Source organism: Eurosta solidaginis, chromosome X, assembly GCF_040869045.1.
Source record: "Eurosta solidaginis isolate ZX-2024a chromosome X, ASM4086904v1, whole genome shotgun sequence".
Classification (NCBI taxonomy): Eukaryota; Metazoa; Arthropoda; class Insecta; order Diptera; family Tephritidae; genus Eurosta; species Eurosta solidaginis.
This window is the reverse complement of record NC_090324.1, coordinates 110,555,226-110,568,603: the sequence shown is the minus strand read 5'-3', so window position 1 is coordinate 110,568,603 and position 13,378 is coordinate 110,555,226. Positions and strand designations below refer to the sequence as shown.

The following is a 13,378-nucleotide window of genomic DNA, read 5'->3' as shown; positions in this document are numbered from 1 at the left end:
TTACGAATATTAGCAAAATTAAGGAGTGCTGCCATCTCTAAGCCGATGCTAAGCAGTGACGTGAATTCACATCCATAGATCAATCATTATGTATCTACATAAACGAAACAATAATTGCGTCTACGCATATGTACCATGTACGTATACGAGAAGCGGAGAGTCAACGCACAAACACATGCATATATCTGAGATACTCCTATAAGTATGCAATGAGAAATACTATGAAATTGTGCAATTGTAGTTACAGCTGAGAAGTTTGAGAGCTGCTGGACTAGTAGATTCTGGAAGCGCCTAGAAGATGCGAAGATTGAAATCAAAGAGTATAAGAGGCGGCAATTGTAAAGGCGCTGGAATTCAGTTTGATTTGAGCTGTCAAGCAGTTTCGACTAAGACGCTATCTAGCGAGCAAGAGCAGTATTATTTTGAATAGTAGAGTTCATTTGAGCTATCAATCAGTTTGGTTATTAAGCAAGCTATTCGTTGCACAGTTTGAGTGTTATGGTGAAGTACTGTTCGGCCGGGGTGCGTCTGATCCTTGCGAGAGGTGGGCGCACCGGGTCGATCTCAAAGAACGGGTGTGTTTGAAAATAAATAAGAGAAGACGAGATTTCTCGTTATAATAAAGCTGTTATTTTTATTGGTAGATATTAAATATACAGGAAATAATATTACCTTTGATAAACGGCAGAGATCGTTGGCGGCAGATGTTAGCTGGTTGGCTGTTGAAATCAAAGAGGCCGGTTGTATAGCAAGCTACAACCGTTGACCCGAAAAATCCTCCGTCTTGGAGGGGAAAGGCACCCACACATCAACCCCGACATGCATATGCATGAGTGCTGACAAAAAGCACACATACACGTGCATGTACATGCATGCACATGCATGAGGGCGATGGTGTGGGTGGTTATAAATTAATTCGAGTATCGAGTATCAATTTGCAGAGTTGCATTGGGGGGTTCGCAATCAGATGCGGAAAAGTTAGGCATCCTGCCTAAACATGCCGGCCCCCCTTGCGATACGCAATACCGTTTTCCGCCAATGACCTCCGCTGAAACGAAAAAAATTATTATAAGGCTTACACACTAAACTTAATCTAAATGAGGAGTTCGTCTGCGACGCAAAATGGCCGGGAATCCTTTCCGACTTGCTTAGCATGCCACCTAAGCTAGGATGATAAAAGTTAACGGTGATGAACAGATGTAAGTGAATATTTCTTGCCATTGAATTATACATAATTCTTAAATATAGAAATTCAGAATGTAATATGTGTATAGTCGATGGCCAGTAAGGTTGGACGAAGAGGCCGAGGTCTCCGTTCCAGAGTGGCACCATTTTGTTATTCTTTGGTTTTTTTTTTTTCGTTCCAGATGGAGAGGCCGAGGTCTCCATTCCAGATTTGCGGTTTTTTTTTTGTTGGTTGGACAAAGAGGCCGAGGTCTCCGTTCCAGACTCGAGGGTTTTGAGGTTTTTCTGGGCTGGACGAAGAGGCCGAGGTCTCCGTTCCAGCGTATAACGTGTCGTGTCGCTCTCAGGGCGACTGTGGCATTTTATGGATGTGCCAGGGCGAGTGGCCGTGAGGTTGGTTGGGTGAAGCAAAGGTGTTTTATTACAAAACGTATATTAAAATAGATGAATAAAAGCGAGTTTAAAGCGAAGCGTAGGGGCCGACGAAGGTATGTATTTAATTCGTTCGAAAGCTCATGACGAGCAGCGCAAATCGTAATTAAATTGGAAAGTGTACCAACTGCCGGTGCTTGCATGCAGACTGGCGATGCGTTCTTCACGACGCGTTCTATCTGCACGTATCATTATGAGATTGCATGCAGCCCTGTCGTGTATTTATTGGTTAGCTGACAGCTGGTGTGGTGAATTTGTGGTGTGCGAGTATATATATACATATATGTATTTGCTTGCCCTTGAAAAAAAACTAGGTCACTGGGGCAGTAGCACACTAGGCCGGTAGAAACAGTTGACTTTTCCCATTTCGGGATTTTGTCGTGTCGGGATTCTTTTATTTCGGGACTCGGATTGTTTTGTACCGAGCCCTTATAATGACTGTTTGTGATGTTTGTTGTTGAGAAACAACAAGTCCTGCCCCCAGCCAAAAAAACAGGCAGTACCGACGGCAAAAAAAAATCAAAAAATCAAAAAAAAAAAAAATTTTTTTTGGTTGTTTTTTTTGTTTGTAAATGAGAGCAATTAATTTTTTAAGGAGGTGTTTGCCTTTATTTTTTTGTGCGTAAGTATGTTTTGGGACTGCCCGGGTTAAAAAAGCCGATCCCGATTTTGTTCCTTTTGCGGGTTTTCGGTATCAGTGTGCGTCATTTGATGCAGCACTAATAGAATATGCCGAACCAAGTAGGCATACATACATACATATGTACATACGTTGGTTACAAATATGCCTTCCAGTTTAGGGAATGAAGCAAAAACAAAAATGAATCGAAAGATTTATTTTACCGTTTTTGCTTCAATTCATGTAGAATTTTACGCATTGCTGGACAAAAAGGTAAGTGGTAAAATATCTTGCAATAATTTTATTTCAATAACAATTTTTTTTGTTATTTCAGATTTGTAATACATTTTCTTTTCTTTTTCAGGTGACTGGTGGTGGAGATCCAGAACAGTGGATGGGTAAGTATGCCGGTATCGTTCCGGTTTTAGTGTTTTTCAGGTTACCGGCATCGCAAAAGGGGTGCTCCAACTGCGGCGTCGGCCGCGCCGTCAGTTGTCACCTTGTTTGCGATGCCCATTTGTGCACTTTATTAATGAATTTTCTTTGATATATTTGCAGGTTTTTGGTGTTATCTCGCAAAATGACTGATGTCTGCGGGGATATATTGAACTCAACATTTTTCGCGTTTCATTAATTTTCTCGGCCGAGCCTTTTTTTGGTTTTAATTCAATTTATTGTGTGAGTCAAAAAATTGAACGACCATTACTATCAGGTCAGCGCATCAAGACCGGAGAAGATGAAAGAGAGAAGACATTGAGACGATAGGCAGCCATGAGCATGTATTCGTCAAGCTCATGCGTCGATATAAGTACTTAGAGAAGATGTTTGAATGGGAAGTGCAGAAGGTACTTGTCTTCATTAAAGGTGTTACACCAAGTGCACGTACCAAACTTGCGCGTATGATAGCGCTCTGTTTAGTTGATGGTTCTATTCCCCCGAATGTGTTGTTGGTACTAAACAACGAGCATTTGATTAAAGATGGCATGGCTTTAGATTTTCTTCGCGACGAATTTGTCGCGTTTAAGTTGGAGAAGGGCATGGCATATCCGGTACAAGCTCTCAAAAAGGGTGGACTAGAAAACAAACTAATGAACTTTTTCCCACCAAACAAACGTACTGACGAGTATTTAAAAACAGGTTTTCCTTGAAATTATAAACTACATACAGCGCAGGCCAGTCACGAGGCCAAGTGTGAACTTCAACAAACTCTCATTGATGATATTAATGACGAGAAAGCACACTCAAAAATCACAGCTGCACAAATTTTGGACAATCCTACTTTCGGACCTCGCTAAGGTGCTATTGCTTTTGCACAATACGCACCATGTGCAGTTTTGATATTATATATAGTTTTAAGGGTACCCTCGCACAGAAGCTTGCTTATCCTCATTGGGGGATAAAATATAAAATCCACAATGTCTCTGTGGTTATACGACGAGCTGCTGTTGGTTACGAAGGACCAGGTAGGTCTTACCGCGTTCAAAATTTGTGTTGCTAACCGTACTGCAAAGCTATCTAAAAGAGCTGTATTGGGGGCGTCAGTAAATACAAGGCAATGATTAATATCTTCAAACTGCTTCGCTAGAAGCAAATATGGGTTTCTTTTCATTGTGTCAATCTATTTTCTACGTTGCATTTCCTAGTCGTGATGTAACTGGAGATAGAAAATGTTTACTATTCCTACAATCACGAGAATGATCCGCCATAGTCATATGCAATTTCAATCAATTACGCGTATGCCTTCCCACTGTGGCGACAGCTTTGCTGGCGTTACACGCGCCTATCAGTTGGTCTATTGTCATGCAGGTTTGGAACGTGATGCACGCCGAAAATTAGCAACAGTATATACCAATGATAAAGTGACACCAGAAGAACCTTTAGAAACATTTTTTTTTTTGATCCGTTTTTATTAAAAATGTCAATCAACCATACCATAAATACTATGGGAATTTAGGGACTCCTCACGCTGAATTTGAACCGGAACAACTTTGCGTTGCATTGAGTAGCGATGAGCATTGGTATCGCGCACGTGTAACACCTCACATTGCCAAAGATGACATCGGAGTACACTACATCGATTATGGACACCCGGAGCAGGTAGATGCTGGTAAGTTAAGAAACTGGGAGAAAAAATTCTATGCCAATACAAATGCATATGTCCTGAATTCAATATTCCAGTACGTACACTGCCCACAGATGCGCTGCCCATAAGTTCCCAATCAAAGAAAGCCGATGAAGCAAGCGATTCAGATGCCGTTGTAATAGAGACGTAAGTGCAGCTGACACGAGCAGATGAGCCTGTATTTATCGTGAATGCGTTGGAGGTACAACAAAATCATTTAAGAGGTAAGCTTCATTTTTGTAAGGGTGATAATGTTATCGATGTTCTACTGAACTCCCAATTAATAAACTCACTTCATGCGTAAGCAATTGAAAAAGGGATAATTCCAATATGTTCGAATGTATTGAATTTTTAAAAATCAATAATCTGCAATATTCGTTGTATAGAGTGCATTGTGTTGCACAGGCACAGGGGCAAGCTGCTGCTGCAGTGCTTGCCCAACATGCAAGCTCCACTTCGTCGCGTTTCATGTACGCTTTCATGCTATTGGTGGGTACAGTTTCAGGCGCCGTAGCACTTCCGTCCGGACTACAGGACACACTCAAGCCCCAAAGCTCTTTCTTAAACTGGTAGTCTATAAATTGATTGTGAATACGCTGTATATCGTTTATGTTTCGGTTTGGCCTGTTTCTTCACGCTGATGGCATTGATAATGTTGGGGGTGAAGAGCTCTCGCGACCCACGTTCTCATATACAAAATGAATTTTGGGGATTGAAATTTTGATTTGCTTTGGTGCTGCCATTGGTGCAATTTTCATACCAGAAGGCTCATTTGGGCCGGCTATGATGTGGGTGGGCTTAATTGGCGGACGTGCATTCATTCTTGTGCAGCTGGTGATAATTGTAGATTTTGCACATTCGGTAGCTGAAAATTGGATTGAAAACGCGGAAGACAATCATGGATACTTTTACGCTTTGTCGCTTGTTGGCATTTCTTTATTATATATCTACTTTACTCATTCCGGCGGTTGCGGTCTTAACAAATCTTTTATTTCCTTCAATCTCGTTCTGTGTTTCGTAATAAGCATTCTTTCTGTAATGCCCGCTGTACAGGATCGTTTGCCTCAGTCGGGTTTATTGCAAAGCTCACTGGTTACTATCTACACTGTTTACTTGACTTGGTCTGCTGTTGCCAACGACCCAGAAAAAGACTGCAATCCTATCACGACAAATATAATTGGATTGATAGCTTGGTTATTCTGCCTTCTATATAATTGCATTAGCTCAGCAGTTGAAGTGTCAAAAAACTAATAATGATGGTGAAAGGCGTCTTTCAACAGACGCTCTCTCAGATGCAGAAGCTGGTGCAGAGAAAGGTGTAAGTGATAACGAAACCGAAGGGGTTACGTATTCTTGGTCCATGTTTCATATTGTTTTTGTTTGCGCTTCCTTATATGTCATGATGACGCTTACCAAGTGGTATAAACCCAATTCAGATATTGAGCTATTCAATGCTAATGCTGCTTCGATGTGGATTAAATAATATGCAGTTGGCTTGGAATCACTATATATGGTTGGACCAATGATATTAACGAATTGTGATTTTAGTTAAAGAGTGAGATGAAGAGCACGTAAAGTAGAGAAAAACATTGATTAAATTTTTAGATGAGCTCTGTATTTATTTATGTATGACTATCCATCTGTACTTGTCTAATGGTTAAAGAAAGAGCGCTTGATGTTCGCGGGGGGGGGGGGGGGGGGGGGGAGGGGTTGCACCGCTAGTGTGCCACTATTTCATTAATCTTCATTGCTTATACAACGTGCCATCATGTGTTCGACTATAATGACTGACGATGGTGCTGTCATCATGTTTCGACCTTAAAGGTCGTTGTGAATCATTGTTTCAAGCTACACCGTCCCACTTCAATGTGCTACTGGTGTGTATAGTATTTTAGCAAATCTTGCCATAATTGGGGTAGAGCCTTTTACTGGAAAATATTTTAAGGTCCGTTGAAATCGAAAACAAAAAAAATGTTTGTAAAATTATTTTTAAATTAACGTGTTGTACTAATGACTAAAACTTGTTCTTGGCTGGTTTAATGTAACATGCTAAGAGTTCTGCGATGAATGGTAAACTAAAATCATTAGCAGATATGCATGTGACGTGACTTACAATTACTTAATTTGGATACAAATATGGCTGAGCGTCTTAGATATTTATGTAGCTTGTTTTTAAACCGTATCTGCACATCTGTTTTTGTCTAAATGGTTGGTGATTATAAAAAATTACGCGAGAAGCCCATTATGAATATCAACTTAATTAGACGTGAATTTATCTCAAAGTACCCAGATAAAATGGCTCAGTATACATATGTATTTCATTTTATTTAATTGTTGTTAACAAATACAAATACGTTTGTGTACTCATTTAGGTGGAAAAGAAACTATACATTTAAGCACAAGTAATTGCGTTGGGGTATGTTGGCCTCGTTCAGGGGAACGAGAGCTGGGTTTGATTTGTTGGAAATTTAAAGATGATGGGCTGACAGCCTTTAGGTTCTGTGGCAGATCGGTTTGCCCTTCTGCGGTAGGCTTTTATGATGTCCTCGTTATGGGATAACGAGTGAATGGGATGGTTTCTGGTGTCCTCGCTCTGGGTGAGCGAGTGAATTTGGGGTGGTTTTTGCAAGGGGCCCCCGGTTAGTATTATTATGAAGCCTCAGTTTTCCTTTTTGTTTTGCGAGCTTTTGGTAAGCTCCCATGCGTCCTCGTGTCTCTAGCTCCCTTTCCCCATTGCCCACAAGTAGCTAGGTGTAGGATTCCCCCTCCGGCAGACTCGGTACGAGACCGGGGGTGCGAAAAAAGAAAAATAAGATGTAGGATCGCCCTCCGGTAGACTCGCACCCTCACGAGACCGGGGTGGTTGATTATAATTAGGGCCACGGGAGCGGCGCAAGCTTAGGGATAGCGGGGCATCACGGCGCGTGGTTGAACGCGTCTTTATGTCCCGCGCTCCCTTTCCCCATTGCCATCGCGTAGTACGCCTTAGGTTTCCCCTCCGGTAGACTCGCACCCTCACGAGACCGGGGGGTTGATGATAATATATGGCTCGGGAGAAACACAAGCTTAGGGATAGAGAGACACGAAGACGTGGGTTCCTTAATATGCTTTCGATGCTATCACTAACCGTGGGCCTCTAATTGTAGGTAGTCGGGGGAAATAGTGTTTTGGGTTTGATTTTTTTGAAGGGAGGGGTATGGAGGAACGGAGGGATTGTTAGGAGGAGCACTTAGCCTTCTCGCAATCCGTCTCTTCCGTTGGAAGAAGGATCAGTTTGACCAAAGGTCGTCTGACTTGACCCTTCTCGGTTTTGAGGTCGACTACGCGTACTCGGTCATCTTCGCCGGGGTGTACGTTGACAACTCGACCTAACCTCCATTCGTTGGGAGATAAGTGGTCCTCTTTGAGGACAGCGAGATCTCCCACTTTTATATTTTGTTTGGGATGCTTCCACTTCACTCTTTTTTGAAGTTCGGATAGATATTTGGTTTTCCATCGCTTGCAGAAAGTGTGATGGAGGGCTTGGAGTTTCTGCCACCGATTGATCATCGAGGCAGGGCTCTCACTAGCATCCGGCTCTGGCGGAGCCAGTAGATGGCTGCCAGTGAGGAAATGACCTGGAGTAAGCGGCTCAAGGTCCGTTGGGTCATTGGATGCCGGGCTGAGCGGCCGCGAGTTCAGGCATGCCTCGATGCGGCACAAGAGTGTATGGAATTCCTCGAATGTAAATTTGTGTGGTGAGGCTATCTTTTTGAAGTGGCTTTTGAAGCTTTTCACTCCAGCCTCCCACAGCCCTCCCATGTGGGGAGCGCCCGCAGGGATGAAATGCCAAGTGAATGACTGGTGGCTGTACTTCGAGACAGCATTGTCTCGGGCTTGTGCCATGAAAGTTTTGAATTCCGATCGTAGGGATCGTGAAGCTCCGACAAAGTTTGTACCGTTGTCGGAGTAGACGTTTTTGGGACATCCGCGTCTAGATATAAAACGGGCAAAAGCCGCAAGAAATGATGGGGTGCTGAGGTCAATAGTGGCCTCCAGATGAATCGCTCGTGTGGAAAAACACACGAAAAGGCAGACATAGCCTTTGGATAGTCGACACCCTCTGCCGCGGTAACTTTTAATGTCGAAGGGTCCGGCAAAGTCGACTCCAGTATTCGTGAATGCACGGCTGAATGGCGTGCGTTCGCGAGGGAGAATACCCATAAGTTGGGTCTGAGCACGCTTTCGGTGTACAGTGCAAACTTTGCAATTGTGAATTGTAGCCCTAATCATGGTTTTGATGTTAGGTATCCAGTATTGGGTGCGTATCAGACGCAACATGAGTTGATTCTCCCCATGCAAACTTTGTTGATGAAACATTAGGACTGTCAGCCGGGATAACCGACAGTTGTATGGGAGGAGGATTGGGTGGCGTTCAGTAAAAGCTAAGTCCTTTGACGCCCCGAGTCGCCCTTCTACCCGAATGATGCCATCTTGGTCTAAGTAGGGATTAAGTGAGAGTATTACACTTTTCCCTCCAATTGGTTTTCCGGCCTTTAGATCATTATATTCGGAACTATAATGTTGTTTCTGATAGATTTTAATTAAGATTTGGGTTACTGATTTGATCTCATCAGGAGAGATTAAAGGTGACTCGACCTGAAATGATTTTTTTGTTTTGGGGTGAGTTCTTCGGTAGAACCTCATTACGTATGAGAGCGCCCGTAAAGCCCTAGGTAGGTCTGAAAAGCGTTGAAGAACATCGATAGTATTTACTGTTGTTGTTGCGCAGGTCTTCGCCCTCTTTTCCTCTACGGAGGTGATGTAGTCACTTTCTTGTGCTGGCCATTGGGAAGTGTCTTCTTGCAGCCAAGAAGGTCCCTGCCACCACAACGAATTGTTGACCAATTCAGACGCAGGTAATCCTCTGCTACCTAAATCTGCTGGGTTAGATTCTGAGTTTACATGCAACCAGACCATGTCGATGATCTTGGTGATCCGATGTGCGACGAAAGTGGACCAGGAACACGGCGGTTTCCTTATCCATGCGAGGACGATAGTTGAATCCGTCCAAAGGTGCGTTCACTGGTCCCAACTTGAGGTTCCTGAAAATTGATTCGGTGATTTCCGCTAACAGCACGGCTCCGCAAAGTTCCAAACGTGGAAGAGAAAGAGTTTTCACTGGGGCTACTCGGGTTTTGGCTAGAAGGAGGTTCGTGCAGACATTATCATCCGTTTTGACGCGCATGTAAATGGCTGCTGCATAAGCCTTCTCGGATGCGTCACAAAATCCATGGATCTCGATGTCGGTTCCTGGTGAAAAGTTGACCCATCTAGGTATCCGGATTTTATCGATTTCATGGTATTGGTCGGTGAAGTTTTTCCATCGTTCCAGCGCACTGGTAGATACTGGTTCGTCCCAAGCGGTGCCTTCCAACCAAATACTCTGCATGAGTATTTTTGCCACAATGACCATTGGTGCCAGCCATCCCAAGGGATCGAAAAGTTTGGCGATTGCTGATAGTATCGCTCTCTTCGTAATGTTTTCCGGGTTGTCCAGCGTCCCTGCTTGAAAATAAAATAAATCGGAAAGGGCATTCCATCGAATGCCTAACGCTTTAACTGAACTGGTATCTTCGAATGCCAGGAAGTTTTCATTGAGTAGGTCTGCTTTGGGGATGTCCCTTAGAATGTCCTCTGAATTGGATGTCCATTTGCGAAGTGGAAAGCCCGCTGAGTGTAGGACTTGACGAATTTCATCTCTGGCTTTAATAGTCGATGTGATCGTATGTCCACCCGCTAACACGTCATCTACATACATGTATTCTCGTAGTATGTTAGCCGCTGTAGGGTGTGAGTCTGACACGTCGTCTGCCAGTTGTAGGAGCGTTCTTATCGCGAGATATGGAGCGCAATTCACCCCGAAGGTAACCGTCTTTAATTCATAAAGACTAATAGGGTCATTCGGGGACTTGCGATGCACAATACGTTGAAATTTGGTGTGCTTATCGTTCACCCAAATTTGTCGATACATCTTTTCGATGTCGCTATTGAAGACGAAACGGTATAGTCTCCAACGTAAGATAAGGATGGGTAGATCGGCTTGTAGAACTGGGCCTGGGAGGAGAATATCGTTTAGGCTGTTACCGTTGGCCGTAGGGCTCGAGGCATTAAATACTACGCGTACCTTTGTAGTGGTGCTTTCTGCTTTAATAACGGCGTGGTGGGGCAGGAAGTAATGATCCGAATCGTCGGATGGGATATTCTCTTTCAATTTTCTCATATGTCCGAGCGTTTCATATTCTGACAACACTCGAACATATTCCTTACCTAAATCTGGGTTTTTTATTAGCCGCCCCTCATTCCGGAAGAATTGAGAGCATGCACGCTTCAGGGATGGTCCTAAGTTAATATTGTTAGGGTAATCCTGCCGGAATGGTAGTGACACGGTGTACCTTCCATTCTCACTTCGCTGCGTTGTTTCTTTAAATAGTTGTGTGCAGTACCTTTCATCTTCATTTAATATTTTATTTTTGGGTACATTTTCTACCTCCCAGAAAGCTTTGAGTTGATTGTCTAACGCAACCTCGTTGTAGAAAGACATAATGCTCTTCGTTGGATTCGGTGCTTCGATACGACCGGTTAGTATCCAACCGAACACTGTCTCTTGGGCTAAGAGTGTGTTTAGCACATTCTTTTTTATACCGTTCATTATAATTTGGGGATATGTGTCTCCGCCAAGTATGAGGTCTACGTCTTCGTTGACGTAGAACCTCTTGTCTGCCAAAACCAAGTCTGGGAATGCCTGCATAGTCATTGCGTTGATATGGCAGGATGGAAGATTCCCAGTGAGTTTCGTTAGAACTAGTACGGGTGTAGTCAGGCTGAAGCAGGGATCCACTGGTGAACGTAGTTCGATGTTGGATGCTTCTTTCACCTGAGCTGACACCGCATTTGTGATGCCTGAAACATGGGCATGCATTTTCCTCGCTGGCAAATTGATTCTGCGTTTCAGTCTTTCAGTTATAAAGGAACATTCAGACCCAGAATCAATTAATGCCCGCGCGGAGAAGTCGGTACCATTATGGTGAATGTGTACGCGAGCAGTTCCTAATAGCACGCCTGTGCTGGAATTGGCATGGCAGGATTTGACATTCTGATTTGCAGAGGAAGGTGGTTGTCCCGATTCCTGTCTTTTCCTTGCCTGTGCCGAAGTTGTTGGGGCATTATCCGCATCTTTGAAGGGATTTCGTCCCGCCGGTTCCTGAAGTGTGTCCGCATGCAGGAGCGTGTGGTGACGAGAGTGGCATTTGGAACAGTTGTATGAGCTGGTGCACCTCGTCACTGTGTGTCCTGGGGATAAACAATTCAGGCAGCCATTTGTGGATTTGACGAATTTAATCCTTTCTACCGGGTTTAAATCGCAAAAGCGTGAACAGTTGCGTAATCTGTGCTCCGTAGATTTGCACATTTTACACATTGATTTTGTTGTTTGCTTGGTTACTTTGGTTTGAAAAGCACCAAGTCTTTTTGTAGGGTTTTCCGTCGACTGGCGCGACGTGTTTGATTTTTGCACTTTAGAAGTGGCATTCCCTGTAAAACCAGACACGGTTTCAAGTGTCTGGAAACGATTTGACAAGAATTTGTCCATATCCTCCCACTTGGATATGTCCGTCTTGTGGTCAATGCTCTGCTCCCATAGAGCCAACGTATTTTCAGGTAATTTTGTCGAACATAAATAGGTAATAATCGCATCCCAATTTGAAACATCGATCTGATGTGTTTTTAGCGATGCCAAGCAATTATTTATGTCGCGCTGTAAGGTTTTGATAGAGCTGCCGCACTCGCTATCTATCTTTTTTAGATTAAACAAAATTTGTAGTTGTGAGTTTACGAGAATCCGCTTATTCTCGTATCTCTCACATAGGTTTTTCCAGGCTGTTTCGAAGCCTTCATTTGTCAAGGGACATTTCTTAACGATGTCCTTTGCCTCACCTTGAGTTTTCTGATTGAGGTGGAACAACTTTTCTACCAGGCTTAGGCGACTGTTGTTTTTGTATATGGCCGTGAACAGGTCACGAAACGTTGGCCAAGATAGGTAGTCGCCCTTGAACACCTCAGTATCACAAGCTGGCAGGCGGATACTATGTTCGCGCGCGCGTTCTCCCTCAGGTTTGACTGCCCTATCTTTTTCCTCCTTCAATTTGGCTTGAAGTTCAGCCATGTTCGACATGCATCTCAGGAATACGGCATATGCCGCTTTATGCTTGATCTTGACCGCTGCAATTTTCTTTGCGTCGAGCGTGTCAGAGCCAAGCAACTCCTCTAGGGCGTTCTCTGCTTTTTCCCACTTAGCTTGCAACTCTTTTTGCTGTATTGCAAGAGTGTGTACAGTGTGCAGAGCCGCATTGATGTCATTAAAATCGGCCTCGAATTCGATTATTCGATCGGCCAATCTAATATATGATTCCATGTTCATGGATTAAAATTTGTGATCAAATTAAAAAGGGGTTGTAAAACTGAAAAAACCTGTGCGAATCACCCAACCAACAATGATTAAAATATAGAAAAAACTCTTTATTTAACGCTTTCAATTTGTTTATTTTTTCACTGACTTTGCAGCTTATTTGTGCCGAAAACCAGGGAGAAGGGGAGAGCAACAACAACGTCTTTTGTGGAATTAAAGGGGGCCACTCGCCACTTCAACTTTCGAATTTGTTATAAATAAGTGCGCGCGCTGATATAAAAACTCGACGAAAAGTGTAAAAACTCAGTGAAAACTGTTGTAAAAACTGTGTCGATTGAATTAGTGAAAATTAAAGTGCTTGAAAAGAAAATGAAAATTGCGTGAGATTTTAATGTGAATGTGAGGTTATGTGCACCTCTTCCTTGTGCTGTGTCCGGAGAGCCTTACCGCTGGTGGGGGGACAGACCAGATAGTCACAAGGAATGTTAAACGACGTTTGTGCAACGCGTTTGCACTTATCTTCCTTTTCGGCACTAAATTTTTTACACTTTTCGCGGTTAATTAGAAATCACTA

At 43.3% G+C, this 13,378-nt stretch overlaps 1 protein-coding gene and 1 pseudogene across 1 annotated transcript in view; one reads left to right on the top strand and one right to left on the bottom strand.

The window, feature by feature from the left end:
• Positions 1 to 13,378, bottom strand: part of Pur-alpha (Purine-rich binding protein-alpha) — a 1,789,254-nt gene that overhangs the window by 205,070 nt on the left and 1,570,806 nt on the right. The gene's annotated exons all lie outside the window — the stretch shown is intronic.
• Positions 2,402 to 5,910, top strand: LOC137234511 (serine incorporator 1-like; annotated as a pseudogene).